Below are 26230 nucleotides of genomic sequence, written 5' to 3' on the forward strand. Positions count from 1 at the left end.
CTCTGAGCTTTCAACATCCCTGGATTCTCATCTTTGTGAGCCCTAGACTTCTTGGACAATAGGTCCTACTCTTATCAATGCATCTTGCAAATTCGAAGGATGCATTGATTCCAACCAAGTGTTCATTTGTGGGTTCAGCCCATCACAGAACTTCGAGACCTGTTGGAAAATACTCATTGTCAGGGCATATTTTAGCAAGGAGACAAATCTCGAGTAGTACACCTCCAGAGACAGGCCCAATTGTTTCAACTCAAAGAACTCATTCATCTTCTGAGTTGTGTATGCAGGTGGCATGTACCTTCCCTACACTGCTTCCTTTAGTTTATCCCAAGTTATTGTGTTTTCTGTGACTACTTGGTCTTTACACCATTGCTTCCACCATAGCCTAGCTTCCCCGGTGAGCTTGAGCTTGGCAATCATAGCCTGGTTCACATGCTCTATTCTTGCTACATTGAAATAATCCTCCATGGATTCAATCCATATTTCGGCATAAACTTCAATAGTCTTCCCTTTTTTGTCAAATTCTGGTGGTTTAATTTGTTTGAGAAGAGATTTCTTCTCTTGTGCCTTTGTCGGGCTTAGTGCAAAAACATGATTCTGGTTCTACGCTTGGGATTGTATCTGGTTTTCAAGTTAAACTTTTCGTGTTAGGATTGCATTTACACATCTCTACGCAACTTAAATCAACATGCACATTACTTTCTATCACTAATGTGCAACAAATCGAATGAACATAAAATTATTGTTTATCCATAAAGAAGCATAAGCCTCAAGTACAATTATTCGGGAGTAGATAGAGATTGACTGTGATGATTTTCTTTTCAAGTGAAACATCAGTGTCAGGTTAATAACTCCCTATTGGATTCAGCTATACAAGGACAAAATAGTAATATGGGTGTGGGGAATGGATTTTTAGGAAGCAATAAGTCATGGGAAGTTCAAGAAATCCCCTTTTTTGATAGTCATGACGTTTGTTTTGACCCATTACTTTAATTATGTATGCTGGCAAGACTTTGACCATCTCATCATAGATATAGCGATTTTGTTCTACTTGCCGACGTCCAATGTGTAGGATCGAGTTCACACCTGCCTCATGGAAGATGAATAGCTTGATGATCTTCAAGTCTTCCAACCATTTTAGTCTTTTCAGATTGTTTTGAAGATAGGCCAGTCAGTTGGCATCTATATAGTAGTAACGTGCACTCCAAGTCCAATGCCTTTCCACATACAATGGTGAAGGGTTGTAGAGTTGATCCAGGATCCCCATCATGTTGGATTGTCTATGATAACTTGAGGATTTCATAACCATCTTGAACATGATATGAAATACGAGGAACCTGCTCCATGCATCGTAGGTTTGGAAACAGCAACAATCCACAAGTGAGTGAAAGAAAAAACTATTTTCTAGTGAGAACATCACTTCACTCTTCTTGATTTATTCCAATCCTAATTGTCCTATTTGTGGGTAGGTTCTAATACCAACTATAATGTGCTCGCCACCCTCCTCGTCGGTCCAAGCACGTTTTTAGTGGTCCATCAAGTGACAAATCTAAGCAATGCTGCCCGCACTCCCATGGAATACTATGGGGTTTTCTACCTAGGGTTTCCCGATTCCGCCTTGCAATGGGACGTTCACGGCCGGAACCCACTAGGACCGACCTGAAATTAGAGTTCCTAGAGGATGAGGTCTCTTGATAGCATTCTAGCATTGAGACTTGGATATCCCACTTCACACAGAGGTATTCAAGCCAAAGCAAACCCACGCTGCACTTGGTTCAAAGAGAATGGGAAACGAGAGGGATGCACCGCTCAACTTCTCTGCCTGTAGGGTATAGTACCATTCCAATCCCCCTAAAACGGCATGAATCTGGCAGGTCATATGACCATAGAACCTTGTGAGAAGTCTCCCAATTCTCTGGGACCACCCTTCTGTAGGATGGACCTGTCACGGGTTCCACCCACCCGCTTCCCTCATTAAGCGTTATTTAGTTATCTAATTAGGTCCTATCACATTTATGTGTGTCATTTAAAATCAGCTTCCTTAATTTAGCTTTTTAGGGAACAAGGTTCATTTGCATAACTTATGGCATTGACACGAAAATAGTTCAGACAGGTTCCTTGGAAGTAAACTTTATATTAACATCTTAAGATAGATACACATCTTGTCCAAAAAGGACAATTCCCACAATCCATGAGGATGCATCTTGTTTCCTCGAAGTCTTTGCCCTTGTACTAGTAACAGGGCCTCGAGAATCTATCTTGAATCACATAAATCGTTTGAGTAGGACAGAAAGGCCCTTAAGGAATTTATAGCCAAAGCCCCCTGACATCCAAGTGTCCTTATACATTCAAACTAACCCACGAAGAGACCTCTTATGGCATGTTCGGTCCATGTTCTCATCACGGTTATCTAGAACCCCCTTGGATAGGGTTGGTGGCCAGCTAGGGGTGATTTGGTGCGTCCTCCATGAATTCAACCTAATTCATTATACCAATTTCTTTTGTGAGTTCACGGTCATACATTTCTTTCACAGACGGTGTTCCTAAATTTACAAGCACAAACAATAGTGAAGGCAAGTGTTTGGGACATCTGCTGAGGTGTATTTTCCATCTTTGAATGCTTAATGTTCACCCTTCTTGGGTCTTTATCACCTTCGTGATAGTTTCCATGACCTTCTGAGGGTTAGAGATTACCCTCATTCCGACCTCATTCCTATGTGATAGGAGTGAGCAATTACGCTATTGGATTTATATCCGATAGTTTTTGAATGGTAGCTACCCTAATTTGCTAGCCTTTAGTCCATGGTTCTTGTCTTGGAGATACAACACTCAATTTTTCTTGTATTGACACCGAGTTGTATCATGGATAAAGATTATATCTCCAAGGGTGTTTTGGATTTATCATGGCCAGTTGTAGGATAGAGGCAAATGAGTGGTTTACTAAACTTTAGGTCAACCTATGATTGTAACAATAGCTTGACTTATTTACAATTAAACCCTAAATAAGTCGAACTAAACCCTAGTCTTACGTATCATATAGGGTTTCATTTATCAAACTGCCTCAGCCAATTAAGTTTAGCAATTCACATGCGCATCTTAAATCTATCTTTTAATATGAATTCCTATCATGTAGTGCAATTGAAACTGTCTACGATGCCACACAAATAATACTCAACTTGGTATTGCAACAACCCATAGATTCATGATCATCATAGACTTGACTCAAGTATTTACACCCACCTTTCCAGTTATGCAAATTACGTGATGCAAAAGTGTGATTTCTTTCTAATAATGACTATGCATTAACGTCCCATTCATAGGGCTTGACATTGTAATGGTACCTAGCTCTAGAGTATCAAATTAGTCTTATTACCCGATAACCCATTTTTCATATTCTTTTACCTCTCAAGCATGCCAATGCTAGTGCATAAATCCAATTCTCTACGAACAAAAACAATAAACTCCTTGATTTCAGTGTGCACCAATGCGTAATCTTTGTGCAAATTGTTTGTTCAATAACATACCAAAGTGCAATAAAACACAATTCCCAACACGATTTTATAATACAACCTAGTTGGTGGTTAGCTATCGTAGATTTTTGCATGAATACTCCTCCCTACCTAATGCAGTTGATCTACGTTTTAAAAGATTCCTACCAAAGTCAAATTTATGAATGCACCTACTTGCCAAGTGTCGCGATTCCTTGACCCATAGCTCCATCGATTGATGTGGATTCACACTCAATTGGGCCTTACTTCACTTGGGAGGCATCATATAGTTCAGCCTTTTCTTCATAGATATGCACACAGGCTACAAGGGAGTTGACTCCTCGCGGGGGGAAACGACCGTGAGAACCCTCTCAACGAGGGGGGGAGAGAGGAAGCTTGAAAGCTTCCAAGGAGATTCCCCCTTTCTCTCTCTCGCTCTCTCTTTCTCTCTCCATGTTCCTCTCTCTCTCTCTCCCCCTCTCTCTTCTCTCTCTCTCTTCACACACACACACACTCTCTCTCTTTTTCTCTCTCTCTCCTTCAGTCCATCAACAAGGGAGAATAATGCTAATAATGCCCTTCTTCTCTCACCTAAGGGGGATTTTATAGTAGTATTAGGGGGGGGGGGGGGGGGGGGGAGAGGGGAATGGTGTGGCATGGATCCCCCACCCTTATCCCCATATCAAGGCAACCAGGTGAATGGCTACTATGAAAAATATGGTGGAGGGGGAGAGAAGGTATGGTCATCTCACTCGTGCCTTCCTCTGCAGCCTCATCGCCCGCCATGTCCTCTCATCCCTTCCTACTGTCATCGACCACTATAGCTCCCCCTCCCTTCGCCAAGCTGGTGGCACTGATAGGGGGGCGTTAAAATAAAAAGATTTTGTTTACTTAATAAAAGGGGGGATCTTATGGTCACAGGTGGGGGAATATTACATCATCAAGCAATGCATGTGCTTCAATTGCATGATCCTGTGGGGCTCATAGCCTTTTGGAAATGAGTAAATTGTGTTATCACTATCATGCAAAGATTTGGAGTTGCAATCTCAATATAGGTTGACACAATATAGCCTAGATTTGTAGTATAGATCAATATAGGTTGACTTGGTATCATCTCAATTAATCCAATTTGCATGCAGATATCTATTCTAGCCTTGCTAATATAGTCATTGCAAATGATGGTCACCATGTTGTCTCAAGAAGAACTATTGGCAAGCATATTGTTCTTCTATCTTCATTTACCAACAACTCACACCACATATACTATTTGTAGCAAGATGCAATGGAAATTGTTCATTGCAGAGGCAAGCCTTATATTTTTAAGACCTTCACATACAATCCAAGATGGCAAAAGATTGATAGTACTTTAATGCCTAGTCAAACTAGGCATGCCATGCCAGATTTAACCACGAGGGTCTTCTATAAGAAACACAAAGGCATGGTGGATTCTATTTTGAAAATAAGTTGGTCGATGTGAAGTAGTATGATAGACTAGTTCATGCTGAGCTTCCTAACAAAGATATATTTCTCGAATTGTTTGAGACTATTGTTGCTTGCAACATGCATGGTTTGTGTGGTAGTTAGGAGACAAAATAGTCTATGCATGGTTGATGGCAAGTGCTTGCGCGATTACTTGAAAAGCTTCATAAGTGCCACTATGGATGATGAGAAAGGTTACCTTGTTTACATGAGAAGAAATGATGGCAAATGGTGATAGTTAGAGGTGTGCTCCTTGATAATCAATGGGTGGTGCCTTACAATCCATATCTTTCTAGAAGATACAATGCCCGTATCAATGTCAAGGTTTCTTTACCATATCTATTGTAAAATATCTTTACAAGTATAATTGAAAGGGATGTGATTGTGCTACTATAAGATTCCATGTCATTTCAAAGAATTCATCAAATGTCCAAAATGGTAGTGGTGACAATTGATGAGACCTAGATGTATCTCAATGCATGGTATGTTTTTTCTTCCGAGGCTTATTAGAGGATTTATGATTACATATTGCTCACCTTCACTTTTGAGAAGTCCGTGGCAATTCCATTCCTCGACACAACATGCCCTCAGATACAACCGTGTTTTACCCAAATTTGGTAGTGTGGCCCATATTAAATGCATATTGTGGCAGTAACATAGGGAAAGTTATGTTGATGTCATTGTCCCAACACCCCTAAATAAGAAAAAAAATTGATTTAAAATTTAAAATTGAGTACATGAGGAGTAATTGAAGTGCATTGCAAATCACCATGCATCCCCCATATTGGACTAGCATAATAAGAATAGTAAAGATTACACACACAAATAAAAAAATCCATGCAACCATATTTCCAAAGCAACCTTACTATCTAAGAGAAAGCAATACTTGTTTATACATAGAGTATTGCCATCACATCACTCAAGTGGAGGGAAAGGATTGTACTAATGGTGTTTAAACTCTTCAATTATATTGGGACCCTAAACCCTTGCATTAAAAAACATAAAATGCAAGCAAGCAATGAAACAACACACCTAATAACTACAGATACACTTGCTTTGCAATGATGGGGTGATGAAAATGCATCATGTTATGAATCTCAATGGCTCACACAATGCAGAGTCTACAAGTAAAATGACAAAAAAAGAAAAAGAATTCCATTGACAAGTGACAATGCAAGTGGTATGTGCTTAATTATAGAACGCATTAAAATATGGATCCAAGAAGGAAACTTTTTTTTATATCAATACCACAACCACTTACCAACTCCAAATAGCTTTGCATTCCATGAGCAAGATTGTGGTTAGACATTATATAGGAGATCTATGGATGGTTAAATTTCACATGGGTGTTATTGAAAAGGAAGCTTCATAGTAGGTCCCAAAAAACATAATGAAATGGATCTTGATGCATTACATTTATTTGAGAATTTTCATATGATAGCATGATTTGAAATCCATGACCCCAAGAACATTACAATTTTAGGTAGCAAATGAGAGATGAGTTAATCATGCAAATACATGATTCATTACACTACAGAAATTGGAAATTATTGATGAGACATAATAATGAAAAGCTGAATTAAAGTGAATAAATGAATATGCAAGTTGGACGCTCAATGCCCAAATAAATCGTAGACCAAAAACCTTGCCTTCATTTGCAAATCATAGATACGTTTCTAGAGGGCCACTGTTAACATGCATTGCCATTCATTGGTATCAATGGAATCATACATCCTTTGACCAATTAAATCATGCAAGGTTTGATTAGAGTAACATGGATGCAACAATATGCTCAATTCATTAACCCACGTTGTAATTTCATAATGAGAGAAATCTACAATTCAACTAGGTTGACACGTTCAGTAATAAGCAAAGGAGTATGAAGTTCCACATGCAATTCTTGCATATCTATTATGTAGCAATTTTACTGATGGCGTTTAGACATGTGATGTGTTTTAAAGTGAAGTACATTTGTAGATAAGATTTAGCATTGTTTAAATGTATGGAGAATCTCAAAAGGAGAATATGTATACTAATATAGTTTGAGTCAATGATCATGAGTTTGAATATTCACTTTTTCTTTTCCTTTGTTAAATGAGGTTTCTTCTCTTCAAAAAATAATACTTTTTACATATTGCTAGATGTCCGTATAGGTTTTTGTACCCTGTCACAATTGCATTTTTCTTACAAATGGTGGCCTGCTCAAAATTCCTAGCCTTGTCTATGCTATCAAATATTGCTTCTATGTTAACCTTGAAGTTATCCTCGAAGGGTTGGAATGTTTTTATGTATTTCTTCATTTTCTTGACGAGATTTCGTCAGTGTTGTTGGATTTTCTTGACGAGATTTTCTTGATGTTGGACATCTATCCTACGTACTCGTTGCCATTTTTCTTACATCTTATGCTGTTGTAAATGAAGTACTTGCTTTTGTGTCTTTGGGTTTTGGTTGTTCCAGACAATGCCAGATGATATGGAAGTACTTGAGCTGGTGGCAGGACTTACAGTGGTTGAGACTGCAAGTTTGGTGCTGGCATAAGTTTGGTTTCTTGTTGGTTTGCTTCTATTTACATTTCTGTGAGAAAATTCAAAATTGTTAGTTTTTTTAAATGTTTGAGAAGAAGTTGTGTTTGAGAACTTGCAAGTTATGTAGATTATGTTGTTGAATGGATCAAAGTTGGAACTGTGTTTTTGGGTGTAGACCTCTCTACTCAATAGGTATGCAACCTTCTCGATCATTATTGCAAGATTTTCATGAGCTTGATTGTAGTGGTTCTTTTTCATGTAATCTTTTAGTATGTCCTTGCCTTCTTTTTTCGTGACTTCTATCAATTGGTTGAGCAAGATGTTAAATATGCAATGTAGCTGCTCAATTGAGTATGTTTCGATGCCATTTGATCTTTTGTCGAGAAACAATTAGGCTGTGCTTGTTTGTAGTGGATTGTTCAACCAAATCTTTGTACTCAAGTTTGAGTTTGTTGAGTATGTCTTTGAGTTTTTCTGCATATTAAGTGCATATGAGTTAGCGTTGTTGTTTCAAGTAAAAATAAAGGTTGCAAAGTTTGTAGGAGATTGTGTACCAGTTGTGATCTTGTCATTTGATGCAAGATGACATTTGTTGTCGAGAATTTGAGTGGATGAGGCCATCATTTTTTGGAGGTTGTTGTAGTTGCGAAGCCGTTGACATATATTGATGGCTTTTGCCTAGCAACATTTGCCATTCTCATCTAATTTGTTGTTGCATAGCTGCAATTTTGTGTATTTGCAAGACGATTCTCGATCTAGCACTGGGTGTTCCTGTGGTTTTAAATGTGTAGATGGAATATCTACATGCATAGGTCAATGTGGGCAGGTGAAGTAATATATTTGTACTTTTATACATACTAAGTATCATTTGGATTGTACGTACCTCATTCGGAGTCATCTTTGTGCCTTAATAGGTGATGTGTATCTATAAAGAAGAAAATGAGGAGAGCACATCAGTATATCAATAAATCTATTAGTAGGAGAATAAAATAAAGAAAACACATTAGTATATTAACAAACAATGTGTGAAATAAGATTTAGAATATTGCTTTATTACTTGCTACAAGAAGTGTATAAAATTATTGTATAATAGAATATGGTGTGTTTAAACTTTGTTTGTTTTTTGTTGAGCTATGTTGTTTCTTTACTTGAGTCATGGTGTTAGGAAAGGTGTCGAAGCAAAGGCAGATGGATCTGGAAGGCCAATGATATGAAAATTTCTTCTTTTGGTTATGGAAGAGCATTATGTAGAAGACTAAACTGGGTATGAACATGCTTCTTATGTGTAGAAGTGTTTCTTAGTTAACTGTGGCTCCTTATAATTTGTGACTGGTGATCGTGTATGCAAGTCTCAATGACAATGTGGATTTATGATACTAATTGCTATGCATTGCCTTGCGTTGGTGCTTGCTGTGCCATAGGGTGAGTTGCCGATTCATTGACTAGATCATGACCCAGATTCCTGATATCATTTTATCGTTTGATGTGTCAATACAGTTGATATTACACATCTCATTGTTTGCTACATCTATGGTGAGGTCAATGCTCTCAGTTAATCATTGCAGTTGCCTGGTCAGCTTCTCTTATGCAATGTAGCATTCGTCCATCTTTTGTGACTATACCGGATATTGTTGTACATGTACTGGTATCTTGAATTGATAGTGGACTATGGTGGATAGGTTGCATAGTCTAGTTGTAGCTGCTCCTGTGCTATTGCTGTTAGCAGTACACTCTTATTCTTGGCAGGCAATGAGGTTGTAACTGTAATAACATATGAGGAAGCTTTTCCCATTTCTTGTTGGTGTGCCACTGACAATGTGTAGGCCATATGTCGCATCGATGAGGTAGTTGTAGAGAGCTTGTTATTCTTTTTTGTTAGAGTGCTATCAAGAATTGTTCGAAACTCTTTCGTGAGCTATAACATCTTTATGCATACTGATGAGACGTTGCTTTCACAATTAGAAGTTGTTGGAGGTATTGTGAATGTTACTGTGTTGTTTTTTATGAAAGGAATCTTTTGAATGATCATGTTCATCAGTTGGTGGGTTCAGTTCGAGGAGTCGAGCAAGTTTCTTTGCGTGCAGTCTATGATGAACATTTTGAGGTCTTCCTTATCATTGGACATGAAACCACAGAGTTGTCGATGTAGTATGATTGTACCGAGTTATCAGTGCTTATTAGTTTGTTCTCTAACCTAAAGCTTATTTGTTGTAGTAATGTGCTAAAGAGGAAACCTTGAGTTTGGTGGCTTGGGTAAAAATCAGTGAATTGTGCCAGTCTTGTATGCTACTATAGTACGGTATTGTCATAAGCATTGCAGAGACTCAGTTTGAGATCAAATGTAGTGGTGGTTTTGGTAATGCTATAGTTTTTGTGGTAGTGGTAGAATATTATATGCTCTAAGCTCAATGGTCGAGCACAATAAAGGTCTATAGGGTGCATGGTGATATTCCCTATCCTTGTGAGCTTTCATTTTCATATTTGTGCATGGGAGCTATTGATGTACTTGATAGACTCACTTTGTGTGACTATTGGGATCTGCATGCAAGTTGACACCGCTTCGATGGGTGACACTAGCTTGCATAATATTGCGGAAAATTTTACTTTTTGCTTGTTTGAGTCCAAGTTTTGCAGTCCTAGTCTCTTGGAATCTCTTATCTAGATGTTTAACCTTCCGATTGGCTCTACCTTCATTGCATACTTGAGTAGGTAGTAAGAGATGGATGAGTTTGTTACTCATTGAATATTCATGTGTGCTTCCTAGAGGAGTAGTAGTATTGGGCGATATGGCACAACATTTTGGTGCTCATCTCTAGGATAGTAGTAAATGTATCATTGAGTTTTAGGGTCTATTGTTGGTTTCAAATCGTCATGTGAGGCATACAAAAATCAGTACTGGCATTTACTATGGCCATTACTTTTGCTTATGTAGCAGGCACGACGACACCAATGAATTTACTTTGCCATGACAAAGCTATTAGTTTTCTTATCGAAGTGGAGTGATTATCATTAGATGGAATATATGCACATATCTCGTTTGTCATATTTGCAATGTCTACCTCGTATAACCATAGGATCACATGTGCATGTAAGGAGCCCCTATGTTGGATCTCATACCTAATGACATGGTGCTGGATGCACCCAATGCAAACAGCTCTCCCAAGAATATATTGGTTGAAGAAAATGTCAAACCTATTGTGGAAGAGGATGGGGCACTATTTCCATGAGAATTCAGGATTGAATTGCTTTGCAACACATTCCTTGTTAATGTCGGTCCACCTTGTAATGGCGACCTCATCTACAGTGAAGGTAAGGAAGAAATGAGACATGCCCCATACATTGACTATTGTGATAAACGTCTTCAAGATCTCCCATGCATACTTCTTTTGAGAGATGAAGATCTTTCCTAGCTCTTGCCAAACTTCAATTCCCAAACAATAGTGTAGCAAGCCCAATGTCATTTCAAACTCAAAACTCAAAGCCTTTCAAGTTTGGTTGATCATATCTTCATAGTCACCTGTAATAAGAAGGTCGTCGACATATGAGACAATCACTATAGACTTTTCACCATCCCTGTAAACATACAAGTTAGCATGTGAGGCACATCTTTTGAAGTTTAAGCTTAAAAAGAACTTATCTATCCGCGATGGTACCATGCTTCGGGGGCTTGTTTCATCCCATACAATGCCTTCTTCAGCTTACACACTTTGTTCTCAAAATGGGGGGTCTCAAACCTTGGTGGTTGAGCCACGTACACCTCCTCCTTGAGGTCATCATTTAAGAACGCTGACTTAACATATATTTGGTAAACTGGCCACTACTTGTGGGCGGCCATTGCAAGTATTGTGCGAATAGTGGTCATTCTGGCAGTTGGAGCAAATGACTCTTGAAAATCAAACCCTTCAACCTGTAAAAATCCGTGGGCAACAACCAATTTGGCTTTGTACTTTTCTAAGGTACCAATTTGGCTTTGTACTTTTCTAAGGTACCATCAGCCTTGTACTTTACCTTCTAGATCCACTTGTGCCAATAACCTTCTACTTTGTTGGCCAATCCACTAGCTCCCAACTGTCATTCTTCATTATGCTGTCATACTCGGCTTGCATATATGTGTTCCATGCTAGATTTGCAAGTGCTTCTTCTAAGTCAGTTGGGTCCTTTACTTATCTCATAATCTCAACCATCAAGGCCATATTGACTATGTGAATAGAAGCCCTCCTTTGCTCTAATCTCTGAGACCTCCTTAGTTCGTCAGCCTTCTCCTCAACAAATGTAGACATAGGATTATTGTGGTCATAGAGCTGCTTCACCCAATGCGGCAATGGCTTTTCCAGTGGGGTGATGTCAGGTTGGTGAACTTTTTTCTCATCATCTGAAGATGATGCTTCCTCCTCCTTAAGGATAGGGACAACTCTCAGAACAGGTTCATAATGGACTACTTCTTCGCTTGATGATAAAGTGGAAGAACTTGCCTTCTCCTCCTCCATTGTATGTGGCTGCTCCTTGAACACCACATCATGGCTCACGATGATCTTCTTTTCATCTTGGTCATATAATTTGTAAACCTTCCACTCATCACTATAACCCAAGAATATACATTTTTTTCTTTTTGGTTTTAACTTGGTTCTCTTCTCATTTGGAACATGTGCATAACATTCACATCCAAAAATTCTAAATTGTGAGACATATGGTTTCTTACTAGTGTAAGCCTCATGAGGTGTTTTTCCCTTGAGAGCCTTTGTGTAGCTCCGATTTAGAATGTAGACTATAGTATTAACAGCTTTAGCCCAAAAAGGGTTAGGCAATCCCTTGCCCTTTAGCATATATATTTCCATGTCCACAATGGTGTGATTCCTACATTCCACAACACCGTTCTACTGAGGTGTGTGAGGCATTGTCAATTGATGCTTGATCCCTTTGCTCTTGCAAAAGTCTTCAAACTCCTTTGATTTGAACTCACCACCACCATCTGTTCTAATTTCTTCACATTTTTCCCTATTTCATTGAGTTTTGGCTATTCTTTAAACTTACCAAAATCTTGAGCCTTATCACAAAGAAAGTACACCCACATCTTCCTAATGTAGTCGTCGACAATCAACATAAAATAAGAAGATCCCCCCAAGGCATGTGTAGGCATATTACTGCACAAGTTAGCAATGCACCAACTCTAGAGGAGCCTGTGCTCTATTCTTGCTTTCCTGTGGAAATTCCTTTCTCTGTTGCTTGCCCATTATACAAGCTTCACATGGTGAGCAACCATACCTTGCTTGTGCATCTCCTTCAACATTGCAAATCTGATGTGTCCAAACCTTTCATGCCAAATCTTACTTGTTCCCACTCTAGCAGTGGCTGTAAGAGCACTTAGCTCATACAGGTTGTTCCTTCTTTCTCCTTTGCCACCAACTTTGCCGGCACTGTCGAAAATTTTTGCACCTATCTTCTTGAACCTCACTTCATGACCAAGATCAGTTATGGCAGCAATTGATAACAGATTTCTCCTAATTTTAAGAACATACAACACATTTGAAAGATTTTTGACTTCACCATTTGCAGCAACAAAAGAAATTGTACATGTGCATGTAGCAAGGCATTTTTCATCATTTCCAACCATCATAGTGATGGACTCCTGTATAGACCTTTCTTGTTGGTCATGTGATGGGAGGCCCCACTATCCAACACCCATGAATCAGTGGTAGATTCTTTTTGCACCGAGGAGCACACTTTCTCAATGGTTGCCATGAATAACTCCTGCTTCAATCATATTGGCGGTCTCTTTCCCTTTACTTTTAAGGGTACTATTATTTTCATCTGCCTTGTTAACACAACAATCTGAAATTGCAGGTCATTTCTTCTTACAATAGAAGCACTCTCCTTGAAACTTCTTCTTACATCCCTTCTTCTTTTTGTCACCATCATTTTTCGTGGAGGAACCACCTTTGACTTTTGCATTGGCAGAGAATCTAGTATCTCCATTGTTGCTTCCTTCTCGAGCTTTCAACCACAACTCCTCCTCCATCAATAATGCACAAAACTCCTCAAAAGTCAAAGCTTGAGGTTTCACCTGAGTATTAAGGATAGTTACTAGTCCATCAAACTTTTGTGGACAAATCCAAAGACACCTCCGCGCTAGCTCCTTGCTAGTCTTTTGTATCCCAATGCCAACCATCTGGTCTCGCAGATTCTTAATCCGAGTGATGAATGCTCCAGTTGTCTCTCCTTCAACAAACTTCTCCGCTACTAGTTGATTCTCCAAGTTTTGAATCCTTAATTAGTTTCGCATTTCATACTGACTCCTCAGTACATTCCAAGCCTCTGATGCTTTGGTTGTATGCCGAATCAAAGTCAGAACACTATCAAAATAACTTGTAACTAAGGCAGCATACAATACATTTGCATTCCTTCGTTTCCAAGCTCGTAGAAGATATGCATTCGGAGGAATCATCACACTAGAATTTGATGGGATGGGGGTAGGCTATGGTTGTGCATCAGTCCCCACCACAGTCTCCAAAAGCTCATAAGAATCAAGGATAGTTGTAATTTTGAACTTCCACAAGGTGTAATGGACGAATCCTCCATGTTTGAATAGCTAGTACAACAACACCACCTCTTGCACCACTTCCTGATGCACCAGAATCTCTTTTGAAAGACGACATCGTTCCTCTTTGTTGTTGAAGCCTTTGGCTCTTGTGCACTCTTCAATCCCTAGAGCCCCCTCAGCTCTGATACCATGTAAAAATTACACGGTGCAGTGAACAAAATCCGATAAAGAGATAGAGAGTACACAATAGAGAAGAGGAGAATTAAAAAAAAATCATAGTCCACTCCATTCATGACTATAAAGTCAACAGAGAATTGGATCCCTGTGATCTTCAATGGCCAGTTCTTTAATACTCCAAATGGCCGCACTTTCATTCCATTGGCTAGGGTGACATTGAACCTAGCATTCTCAACAAGTGGGTTACCCCAGTCCTGGAGTACTGCATGGCTTAGTACACTAACTCCTATTCTTGTATCCACAATTTCCTTTCTTGCGATGTCTCCTAGACCTAGGACCAGTGAGACTGTTTGCATTTCAATGCCTTCCCAAAAATCATTAATGTGTAAGGACTTTAACACTGAGTGTAGCGTCAGGCTAGGTATCTGAGTTACCACGTCATGATTGTGTAGATCAATTTCTCCTTGCTCAATTAGTCCCTCAACCCACTGCTTCAGTTCTTGCCATAGCATCGGATGTTGCCTAAGCAGATCTCCTAGGCTTAGAGTCACCAAGGTGGTCACTAGTGTGGTGAGGAGGTCGTTGACGGTTTGCCTTTCTCCTAACTCTTTTCTTGGCCAATGGCCCTTATTGGTTTGCTGGCCCGTAGCGTGTAGGCTTTTTTTAAGCAGTACTACTTGTGCTACAGCTGCATTCCTCACCTTTGGTCGTGGAGGCTAGGTTGGCATGCTTACGCTTGAGAGATCATTGATCTCATCCTCCAATATGGGCTCAACATCCTTCAAGTGCTCCTAGGCTTCTTTTACCCACTCAATCTTTTCGATGGCCTCGAGTTGGCGCCTCCGGTTGGGGTACTCCCCGACCTTTGCACTCCCCTTCTCGGCCATCTTTAGAGCTAACATTTCTACTTCTACATCTGTCACCTTTTTTTCAACAGGTAGTGTCATGACACTCTCGGTTTTTAGCATAACTTTTACACCAACTCTCTTTCTCCTTTTCCTACAGCTCTTCTTTCCAATTGAGGGTGCATCTAAGTTGTTGGGTCCATGTAGTGATATGCCGACTTGCTTTGTCTACACATGGGTCATGACATGCAATAGGATGAGTGTGTCATCTCCATTAAATGTCTCTACTCCAAATAACCCCAATGGTACAAATGGTTTGTTTGCCGCATTAGAGAGTGGCCTTTGTCTAGGGAATTCGACAAACAGGTGAGTGATTCCACACTTTGGGCATCTAAGATCCTTTTCAATTATTTTGCTCCCGTTTGGGGACAGTGTGAGGAGATGTGTCATGTGGGTGTCCACAAGTCCGACACAAGATTGGTTCTTGGTCCTACCCTCCAAATCCTCTACCTCTACCTCTACCTAATGCCATCACCAGTATAGGTCAGTAATCCATAAGGATTGCATTGCCCTCTTTGTCATACGACACATAGGGGTGCACATAAGTCTCTTTGTCATTTGGCTCCTCCACATAGTGAATTGGAGTGTCACTCAATGGATGGGTTACGTAGGGTCTAGGTGGTCTAGGTATGCCTATGGGGTTTGTCTCCATCCTAGGAATGGCTAGTTTGGCATCATTAGGTGTTAAGAGAGCCAATGGGGCTCCCCTTCTAAAAAAGTTTTGTGGCCTATTTGCTAGGTAAGGTTTTCCGTATGGATGTGAGTACAAGAGTCTCCTCGGTAGTCTTTGCAATGCATGACATTGTGACCAAACCTATCACACTTGGCGCAAGGTCGGGACCTTGGGTCCTGACACTCAACTCGCAAGTGGTTTCCACCACAATACACACATTGGATGTGGCGGCATGTTGGTCATCTCATCATTTCTTATAATTTGGCTAGCTCCATCTTCATTTGCGCTAGCTCCTAACTTGCATCCATGCCCTTTCCTTTATCGTGAGTACTTGGGTCTTATCTTTCACTTGATGTTGAAACTCTCTAAAAGTTTCTAGCATTAGTCTCCTCTCAAGTTGAGCTCTTGGAGCTTCTCTCTTTGAGCTGGTCATCCACTCTGATTGCCTCGTCAAAGACCCTAGCTAGCGCGTCATCTTGCTACAAGCTTGAATTGCCTGCCAAGGCCTTGTAGAGTTTCTCACTTCATATCCCATTGATGAAGACTGTGGAGACCGCACTTTCGGTAGGTCACTCACTAGTTGGGATCCTCTTGAAGAGACTCTACATGTGGGTGACGTAGTCTCTTATGTCCTCCTTGTCTTTTTTCTTGATGTTTATCAGTTGCACCAAAAGGTTATCGGAGTACTGTGGATCAGAGAATCTCTTAATGAAGAGACTTCTAAGGTTGTTGAAGTCATTCCACTTAGCACCATCTAGACTTGTGTACCAAGTCCTATCCTTATCTTCCTAAGCATAGACGGAAATCTTGTGAGCGCTGAGTAAGATCAGTGAGGCCATTGGCCTCGCCGACTTGCTCGAACTACTCTATGAAGCTATATGGGTCATCATTTGGCTGGTACTTGTCTAGTTGCTTAGTCACAACAGGGATTCTTGTTGGCTCTTAGAGCCTTGGTTAACCCCTAATCCTACAAACAAGCAATGAGGTTGCCATTGCAGTGGCAATACATTCTCAATGCATCAATATTTTGATCAAGGTATCCCTTGAAAGAAAGTTTCTTCTTGACTCAAAGCTAACTTGAATCTCACAATGCTTGGTGCACACCAATGTGAAAGTACTTGGTATATAAGTTGAATGGTTATCAAGTGTGAACTTTAGATACTATTGGTATCTCAGTGTGATTGCTACATCTCTTTAATTGATATGTGAGCTTTGGTATCAATGAGTAAAAAATTAAAATGAAATACAAACCAAAGAGCATGTAGGTAATTATAAGCACAAATATGAAGGTATGCCCAAAAGCTTAAAACTTTATATATTAGTATAAGGTGCTTTGTGTGCATGTGCCTATGTTTGCATGCATCTATGTGAGGTTAGTGATGTGATTGGCTTGTGGCTTATGTCTCAATGTGAGATTAATGATGTGCTAAGGTTCCAATCACAACTGAGGATGGACACACAATCAATGAAACAAAAAAAAGTGTAGGAAATGTACCACTCAAAACCATTACTTATTTCAATAGTCAAACAAATTGAAAAACCAACAACAATCACCACGTTCATAATAAACTCACCAAACTCATCATGCTGAGGCACCGTTGCTCCTAAACCCCTATTCTTTCCATGCTATCACATCTTGTGGATATAGGGTAGTTAATTGCTCTTTCTCTACCTTTGCAATAATGATAATTTGTTGGTCAAGCACTAGCTAATGATACTTTTAGGGTTCTGAAAGTGGATGTTTCTAATCTTCAATCAGCCTTGGATGTATGAAAATTATTGGGGCATGCATTGGGCCTACAAATCAATGCTAGAAAATCTTCCCTTATTGATTGCAAGGCCTCTTATTTTCCAAAATTATAGTGGCAAGGTACTAAGGTTTTTCTAGCTCGGTGACATTGCAAGACATCTTGGTTACCCTTTGGGGGTTGATGTGCAGCTAAAAGTCTTGCTAAAATGGATATCATAGATATTGAAAGCCACTTTTTTCTATTGGAAATTCAAAGCTTGGCCATTCCATGGGTGTCTCAAAGTGACCTAGACCATTATGCTTTCCATGCTTACCTCCATTGCTACCTTGGACCAATGTTGCCTTGAAGGATCTCACCCACCACTTTTATTTCATGCTCTGGATTTTGTGCAAGCAAGTATATCTTGGATATAAAACCTTGGACTCCTATTACTGACACTTTCCTTGAGGACAGGGGCCTTTGGCATGGCAATAAAATGCTTAAGGATTCTTGGCGGCATGTGCTTAATGCAGAGGCTCACTTTTCTACATTTGCCTCTATTCTTCTTAATCATTTAGTGTCTTTATGGAAAATTGTCATTTCCAACTCCAATTGGCATCTAGCATGAGATAGACAGATGATTAATTCATTACTAATGGAAATTCTAGTGGTGTCTCCTATTCTTTTGTGGGAAGGAAAATCCAAGGAGAGACCTAAGTTTAATCGCATGGCACATCTTGTATTGACCTTGATGGTGCTGATGCCACTCTCTTCCCCCTTGGCACCTTGATGTCCTTTCACACCATCAGAAGAGTCTTTCAAGTACCTTGTGGCTACATTGATCTTTGGGGTAAAGTCTCTAATTTCTTGCAGGACGACCAATAGCCCTTTTACCCTTGGTAGATTTGGGATCTTGCATAGCATTTGATCCTTCAATCCTCTTTATTTAATCAAATTTATCATCTCATGATCAGAGAGACCGTGCATGGTAGACCACCAAACCCCTAGGTTCGCATGAAATGACATCGAAACTCCTGACAAGCCCTAGACTCGGCCTGCACCTGATCCCATCGGCCGCAGAGGGAGTGGATGATGGAGGTCTAAAGCTCTGCTAAGGTCGCCTGTACTGAAAGTCTCTCTCTGCCGAAAGCCTCCTGACACCATGCCTTCTAGATATGCCAACCAATATATGATCTCCCATACCTCAGAGCGGTATGCTATGGGCTCTAGTACCTGGCGAATGGGTAGAGCCTCCAAACCGACCACTGCACATGACCCTGCCTCGATGATGAATATCGTGTCTTGCATCCCGACGTCATACAAAAGGTGACAGCCCTGGATGACCAATTCTCTTTGGGGATTGTGCAAATCTAAAGTGTTGTGGAAATTGACAATAGTGGAGGGATGTGTCAATAAAATACCATTCAAATGCAAGGTATTCATGTGGAGAATGTTGATGGGAGGCCTCCCTCTTGCAATGTCCCTTCACTGTAGAGGTACTTCTAATGGGAATTATTTCTTCTGTACCACTACAGTCGAGTATTTCTAATGGGAATTATTTCCTACCCTTTTTCTATAGGAAAATTTGGGTCCTTCTCTCAAACATTTGGCTTGAGATGGTTGGCACAAGGATGCCTCCATTTGATTAGGATTTTAGCAAAGCTAAATACCATGGTTTTCCATAACCTCATTTGAAGATCTTGTTTCAGTTTTCCAAATTTTGCGGTGGTTGGTATATTTGGATCATCCGCAATGCATTTATTTTTCATGCCATCTCAGACATTCAGCATCATGTTGCGAAGCTTAAGGGAGTTCTCTAGTGGTAGCTTGACCTTTTACATCATGTTGATATCTTGATCAAATATGATTTAGTTCCTCAACATATGGCAATCTCCTTTGTTCCTTTGTCATGACTTTGTATCTTTTACGCATGATGACTAGCACCATCTTGCATCTTGTGATCTTGCAATCTTGTACGCATCTTATAATCTTGCAATCTTTTACTTGTATCATTCAACACTTCTTCCTAGTGGATTCGATGACTACTACCCCATTTCACATATAGAAAGAAGACAATAGAGGTGGTCTAGAGATATGTTTACTTGGCAATTAACTTTTTAGGGCCAAGATTCACTTTGAGGAGAGAAGTAGAGGATAGATTGACACAAGGCCATGCAGCTCTAGGGTGGATAGAGAGCCACACTTCTAAGACCCTTGGATGAAGCTCTGGCTATTCGATACTTTGGTCACACCAATAGTTCCCCATACAGGGATTGAGCCTCTACCACACAAGGAGAGTCACACAAGATCAACCACTACCCCAAGGGAGATGATACTACATTACCACCGAGGGACCCTACCTCATCACTTTAGTCTCTCTATCCTAGAAATACCCATGAGAGACATCCTAAGGTGAGTGCCTCTCCTGAATAGTTCTGCATTGTATCTAGCTTAGACATCATTTCATACTCATTAGCTATGCACTATTTCTTTTTTTTTTCTCCATTTAGTTAGGCATATCATTAGATGAGAGCTTTCTTGGGACATGGGAAATTCCCAAACTTCTCAAATGTAACATTTTGGTCTCATAGAGGCCACTTTGGCCTTTTGTAGACATTGATATAACTTTCTTTCTTTCTGGCAAGTTGCTTGGAGGACTCAAGAGACAATTGTGCACCTCTAAGTTGTCTAGGTAAGTCCCATAGGCTATGTATGTATGTGACAATTGGGTGAGGACCTCTACCACGATCGATGTAGCCACTAGCTTAGCTCTCATGTGGAAGTGAGGCCTTAAGTTTGATTATCTTGGATATCATGGACACTAGGGGTCTCTCCATCAACCTCGGCCATGTGAATAAGTATTCCATGTATTTATAAGAATCCACATACTCCAACTCCTCCTACCTATATGTGAGTTTAGGTGCTCATCTCCGAACCCACTATGGTGTAGTATTGAATACCATGACCTTGATTTTACCAAGGTTCACTAAAAGCCCATTGTCCAATGCATAGGAGTATAGTGCATCCAAGTGTCTTTGTAGCCCCTCTAGAGATTCAAGTATCAATATAATATCATCTACATATAATGGGAGAGCTATCCAAGTGCCAACTAGTGGAGCTCCTCTATCTCCTCCTTGTGAGATATAATCAACAATCCCATCAATGTACAAGCCAAATAATGTCAAAGAGAGCAAGAATCCCTCCTTCACCCTAATGGTGGAGTAAATACATGCTAAGGGCAACCTCCACAAGTAGACCAACCAAGTCACCAGCTAAGCCACGAGGAAAGAGGAAGATGAGGAAAAAGGGGCACATTAAGGACATGCCATTAAGAACATTGAATGGTCATATTACCATGAATCACACCCATTCTTCCAAAAAGAGATGAGTAAAAAAGACCAAGGGGTTGTGAGAAGAAATTCCCTAACACCGTAGAAACATAAATGAAAGAGTAAAACAAAGGATAAAATCAAAAGAACACACCTAGGTTTAGGGTAACTCATAGACAATGAACATAAAGGAACCTAAATGAATGATTGAATAATGCTCATGTAGCAAATAAATCGTGCAAGAATGAAATTTGTACCCTGAACTCTTGTGTCTCGAAAAGACTAAGGAAAGATGTTGAGCAAGAGAGTGTGTCATCGAATCATGAAATACAACAAGGTAGCATCCAGATAGTGGATAGCAGTAAACGCAGTAGCATGTGATGCTAGATCAAGCTAATGATGATGTGGCAAGCTGACGGCAACAAAAATGCAAGTATGATTATATGGTAGGCTGATAGTAGTAAAAATGCTTGTATGATGATATGGCAATCCTACATTAGCCACTAGAGATCACAAATGCAATAATTAGTAGGTTGCCAACTATAGATGATGTGGCTAATTAGCAAATGCAACAGAAAATGAGGTAGATTGCATGATGAAGGCTAGAAACAGTAGCTTTAGTTGAGATGTCCTCCATGAACAGGGTGTGGCCAATGAAGCTAGAGGGCCTAAAACATGCAAAAACGAGATTGGGACTAAATGGAGGACAACATGACTATTTATAAAAAGTTTCAAGACCTTGTACTATGCACAATTTTAAAACTCTCTCAAACTATGCACATTTTAGGGTTTTTACTAATTAAGAATTTTTGGGATTGTTTAAGTGCCTAATTCAACATGTAATGCTTATGTTAGCTTAGTACCCCCTCTTAGGCCCAAAAATCAAGCTAGAAGGGAAGGCCACCCATAGTTTTGAGTGTTTTGGTTTTTATGTCATTTTTACCCCAAGGTGTCCCACCCCAAAGTAGCTAGGGCATCAAACAAAGGGTGCATGGTGGCTGCCCACAGTGGCCTACCAAGACTACATAGGCAATGGTTATCTTACTAAGGGAGTCCAAGTGGTCACCCCAGAGAAGCTCGGGTATTGGAAAAAGGGCGCACATTAGTTGCCTAATGGCATACCAAGTCATGCTAGAGCTCCAGAGGGAACACCAAAGACACAAGGAAGAAACCACAAGAAGGAAAAGGAACACTAGGAATAAATGAACTTTATATGTAGCATTATATGTATTACTCCCACTGATTTATTATCATAGATCACCACACATTCTTTATAATAAAAAATCAATAATGAATTGAATAAGAGAACACTCAATTTTGAATGGAATTCATCACATATATTTCATTATTCATGTTTCAAATTTGCTTCTCTCAATCTCTCATACAAATACATTGTTTTCAATCTCTAAAATGGCTATCATTCACTCAATCTCTCTCACACATGATCTCAATCACCTAATGTATGAAGAGGTACCAAAGACATTATACTGACCCTTCAAAGTTCACTATTGTCACTATCACTTTACTCTTCACTTCAAGTATTCATCAACTACATCTTCACTTCTTCGACCTCTCTTAAAGCTAATATTATTCCATTTCTAAGACTAGAAAACTTTCCCAAACTAAACATTCATTCAATACAATCATAGAAGCAAATAAAACATAACAGAAGCTCAATGTGAAGTACAAGAAACCATTCAGCTCAAAGCAAAACCAATTCAATCCATGAAAAACCTTCCAACATGCTTCAAATCATTCTCCAAACCATTCTTCAACCATCTCAACCTCTCAAAAAGAAAGAAAATAGACCAAAACATAGGCAAAAACAAACCTAACAAAACCAAACAAACACACAGCATAACCTAATAGAATATCATAACTCAATCAGAAACCATCATGAGCTTCTCACACATATTTAACACCTAACCCAAAAACTCCAAAAAACTTCCAAACTATCCAAAAACCAATTAATCGTACCTCATATTAATTTAAAAATCACCAAAAATCCAACAAAAAAAAGCTAAAAATATAGTCATTTTAGCCCTCAATACCGAGAAAGGTGGATGGAATTACAATGAACTTTTTTTTTTGGGTTTGGTTTGTTAGCTTCAAAAAGTAGAGGTGGTGATCGATTAAGTAATGGATGGGAGACTAATAGCCAGAACCAAAAACTTTCACAAAATAAACAAGCTATCCCTACCACTATCGTGTGTTGATGACATGATTGTAAAAGGTCATAAGAATAGTTACACTGCAAATATCTCAAAACATGAAGACACACAATCCAATGTGACATCCTAGGTCTAGTGAAATACTGACTAAGCAAACTAAACAAGCTAGCTAAATTTTGTCCTAGTGTGAATCAATCAAAGAAGCTTCCTTACCACAGATCTACTAACCTAAGATATCCTTAGAAAGATGGATAGTGGGATCAAGGGGCATAGCCACATGCCATGTCTGATTCTTGCAATATTGGTCCACTAATTAAAGAGCATACTTTTACTGTGACACAAAAATACTACCCCTAGATTGAACTACCTCCATCCCTAAAAAATAAGACAATAAATGCACTAGTTATTAATGTTGTAGTAACTCCACCAAAACTATAGACATTAAAAATCTTAGAGATCTCATTGAATACAAGCTTCCCATTTGTGTTTCAAGGAAAGATGCTTGTTAACTGTGGAACTTTTAAGTCAAGCAGTGACTACCCAAAATTTCTTAATGTGGAATTGGTTGACAAGTCACTTGCTAAGACAATGATATTCGTCATTATTGAGCCTTTATTTGGCCATTACGTTGTTACACGAGTGGTGATCAAGAGCAAGCCTCACTCACAACTCGATCATGAGATGTTAAGGAGTGCCGGAGGTTAGAAAATTGACTTTATTGATAAACAACACAAACACAAAAAATAAAATAAAATTTTGCAAACACCACACAAGCCATACGTGAAACTAAACGATCAACAATAACTCTTGTAGCCACAAATATTTCAAAATCAAACACAAGGTAGAGCATCGACAAACATCAAAACATTAGAATTTGAGTCTGAAACACAATTACATCATACCTCTTTGAGATTGTTACAATACTTCAATCCTTTGGCACCCATTTTTCGAATACTTTTTCCAACACGAAAAGTTACCTCACACCGTGCGACCCTTCACTCCCACTCTCACAAGGTGTTTGCATACCAAAGAAAGGGCCCTTAGCACTTCTCTTCCATAGCCTTTTATAGGTTTTCTAGATTTGAACTAGTAACCTTGAAACTCCTAATAATCCTTTCAATATTGAGATGATTCCTATGATTGATATATTCATAAACATCGATAAATCAATCCTATTTGAAAAATAAATAAATATTCAAATTCATTGCCACAAACAAATATGCAAAGAATGTGGTATAAAATGTCAATTTGATTTTCTGAAACCCCTTGCAATAACCAATCAATGATATTATACCCAAAAACCTTATCTACATCACAAGAGAAAGAGCATTACGATAACATGTGAGCATCCCAATGGACAACACCGAATCTACCAAAAGAGCAGGCCTCCTCATGGTGGCATCTACAATGTACCATGGTGCCCTTAAAAAACTCCAAGAAACCCTTCCTCTCACCAAGAAGCCATGCTAATACACACAAGAATCTGGCACACAAGAAATATGACCATCATCTTCATCCTCACTCTCTATTTCTTTCATGAAAGAGATAAAGCAAGAAAGCACAAGAAAGGAAAGAAAGCAAGAGTTGTGCAAAAATGAGAGAGAGGGAAATGAAGCGTGAGAGGAGAAGATAAAGGAAGAGAGAGATGTAACCACCTCAACCTCCCACTCCCCAAATCACTCAACAAGCCTCCTCCTTTTCTTTTCTTAATATTAAAAATTGAATTTGCATACATTCCTAAGGTCTTAGAGACCCTTCAATTTTTAAAATAGGACAAAGGTATTTGACCTTGCTCTTCCTTTCCATATTTTAATATGTGAACCTAAGGACCCAAATTGTCACATTGCTTCATATTTGATTTTATTTTTTTGCTAAGAGGTACATTTGTAATGAGTCGTTTTATAAAAAGTTGTTTCCATGTGAGCACATTTTGGTGCCTTTATTTGCAATGATTTCCTGGTCATCAACACGATTAGAAAAATTAAAACAAAATTAGAAAATCAAAGTATGGAAGAAGAGTGTGCTAGAGGAACTAAATATTACTGAAATTGAATACACATAAGCACTTGCACATATGATCACCAAAAGAATAATATTCTAAAAAGAAAAGTCACTAACATTGATAGTAACAACTTCGATAGAGACCCTCTAGTGCTTTGGGGTGCCAATATTGATATCCAATACATAATGAATACTCATGGTGCTGTAAATTAGTGCATATCATAATGGCAAACCAAGACACTGCTATGACAAAAGTATTACAAGAAGCCTTCGCTTATTGTATAGAGAACAAACTCTGTATAATTGAAAGACTTAGAAAAATGGTTAACACAATACTTAATACTCAGTAAACTAAGTGCACAACAAGAAGCGTACTTGGCATTGTCCTTACCATCAACATCATCCACTTGAACATTCACATTCATAAATACAAATGAGCTTACTAAAAGAATAGTCCTACTAAAACACAAATTTACATTATACTAACTAGAATGATATGATAAGAATATATTCTTTCCAAATATAATACAAAATTACACAAAATGACTAGCTGATCTAGTAAACATATGCTTAGCAAAAGAATATGAAACAACATTTCCTTTAACCAAATGAAAATAAAACAGGTTCACAAAGACAAAATAATATGATTTGTACACTTCAATGAACATAAAGATCCTGACAATTATTTCATAAAACAATGTCTGTTATATCTTTTTATTAACTTGGAATGACTACAAAATACTCATTAGAAATCCTTATTCTCATAAAACAAAATGAACATAAAGTTTAACAAAAACATATATACAATAGCAACTATATCAACACCAACTACATCGAAAAACATGACAAGTACTTCAAATAGTTCAACATCATGTAACAACAAAACAAACATATATGATATAGCAAGGAACGTAGAGTTTGTCTAAACCAAAATAGCATAAACTAGCACATTACAAAAAACATACAAATTGGATTCAAATAAAAAGTACTATGAAGTAGTAACAAACCTATGTAATGAACAACATGCACTTTTCGATGATATCATGCTTAAAAAACTCTTAGATCTAAAGTATAAAACACACTTATTCATAATTTTGGTGTTGGAACAAGTAAAACATTTACCCTTTTGATTATTATTCAAGGCCTTGTACAAAACTACAACCATACAATACAAGAAAACTATACATTACATGGAAACAACTTCCAATATACAA

This window comes from Lygodium microphyllum, chromosome 17 (assembly GCF_053477565.2).
Source record: "Lygodium microphyllum isolate KBCC chromosome 17, Lygodium_microphyllum_v1.1.10, whole genome shotgun sequence".
In the NCBI taxonomy this organism is placed as follows: domain Eukaryota; kingdom Viridiplantae; phylum Streptophyta; class Polypodiopsida; order Schizaeales; family Lygodiaceae; genus Lygodium; species Lygodium microphyllum.